Here is a 1,813-nt window from a genome sequence, read left to right on the forward strand (position 1 = left end):
ACCGATGGAAAGAATTACCTAGAATTTACTTAAGGAGAAAACCAGTTGTAGTTGATCCCTGAACAGAACATTATATCAGTGATCCATGGAGGAGAGGGCAAGAGGAGAGGCCAGACTATGTACATATTAGAATATGCTCAGGTTGTTAGTGTAAGGTATAAAGTCACTCACCTTTGCTGTTACAAGAATTTCCCACCTTCCCACCACCTGTCAATCTGCACTTTGCCTGCCTCTTACGTTACAGGAATTTCCGGCTTACGCTGCCGTGGTCTTCCTGCCTCTCATTTATGTCCTAACATGCTATTGGTTCCTCCCAGCACACAAGATTCCAATATCTGGGAGAAGCCATACGCCATCTTTCTCTTTTGCCCCTTTCTTTTCTCCCTCAGTGAACTGCATAAATAAAGTCCCTTGTGTGAGACCTCGTGTCTATGGAGTGTTTTTCTGGGAGGTATTGGTGAGCCACAACTGCCCCTAACATCTGGTGCTGCATTTTTGCATTTTCTAATTTTTCCTAACATCTGGTGCCAAACCCAGGATGGGTTTTTCCGCTGACTAAGCAAGCAGAATCCCATCCAATAGCCCCAGCGCCCGCAGATAGAGGCTCACCTTCCATTTACCCAGATGCCCGTTTTCTCCATGCAATACCGGACTCCAAAATTGGTGAGTTCCCCTTAGGCAGGTCCCCTAGACCACTTAAACACATCTCAGCTGATCTGAGAAGCGGCCGTTGAATCCATTGCTCTCAAGACTGCCGAGGTGTGGGGGTGCCTCCTTGGTCCCTATAGTTGGTCCTGGTTGCTGGGTTGGTTCCTGATTTTATGGTGCTGAGACTCTTTCTCAGGGTTTGAGGCTTGTCCCATATTTTTTTTCATTTCACTAGAAATCCTGGCCAGGTCCTCAAATTCCCTTGGCTAATACCTGGTAGACACTGGTACCGGTGACGACCAGACCTCTGTACTAACCTTCTAGTTGCCACGCACGTGGTTTTTGGGATGCCATTAATCACTAGCTAGGTGGGTCTCAGTCTTCACCATGGGATCTAGGACTTCCAGCCCAGCAAACTCACCCCTGAGATGTTTATTAAACCATCTCAAACACCTTTACCTGTTCCCTGAATTAGAGCTAAACTGTCCTTTAGATAGTAAGTCAGAGTGGTCTATTTATGACACCCTAAATTCTAGCTTTGTACTAGGTATAATTATATGCCTAATTATACTAGTTATAAATAAGTACATATGTTGTGATGGACTGACAGATCTGGCTTCATGAGAATGTTATAGGCCAGACTCTAAGGGAAATGACTAAACAGATTCCATTTTGCTCTGAGACTCCATGTTATGTAGGAAATAAGTTTCTCCCATGGGAACACCCTGCCTCTGTGCCCATCATCAGTTACTTAATGTGACATGTTTAATAATATACAATGGCAACTCCTATGTAGTAACCAATGTACCATGTAAACAGTAATTGTGTGGATGTTAGCAACCATTCTTTAGTTTGTACCTAGGTAAGGGTCATTTTGACCCACTTCCTCCTCTGTTGATGATCTCATGATGTTAGTTTGTAATTTTGAATCATAGCAACAGACACTTATGATTGATGTGATTTTTGGCATAAGAACCCCTACAACCCTGTGGTTGGGGCTGTTCTACAAATAGCCATTTTGGGGGGCATTGGGTGAGGGAGTCAGCTGGCCAGCTTAATAAAGGCTCTCAAATTTGGACTTCTCAGTGGTGATCGGTCTGTTCTTAAGTTGCACCCCATAACATTTGGAGGCCCCAGAGCGATTCTTGCTGCCTGGTGAGCAATC

The sequence above is a fragment of the Sciurus vulgaris genome (genome assembly GCF_902686455.1).
Source record: "Sciurus vulgaris genome assembly, contig: HiC_scaffold_558_arrow_ctg1, whole genome shotgun sequence".
NCBI lineage: Eukaryota > Metazoa > Chordata > Mammalia > Rodentia > Sciuridae > Sciurus > Sciurus vulgaris.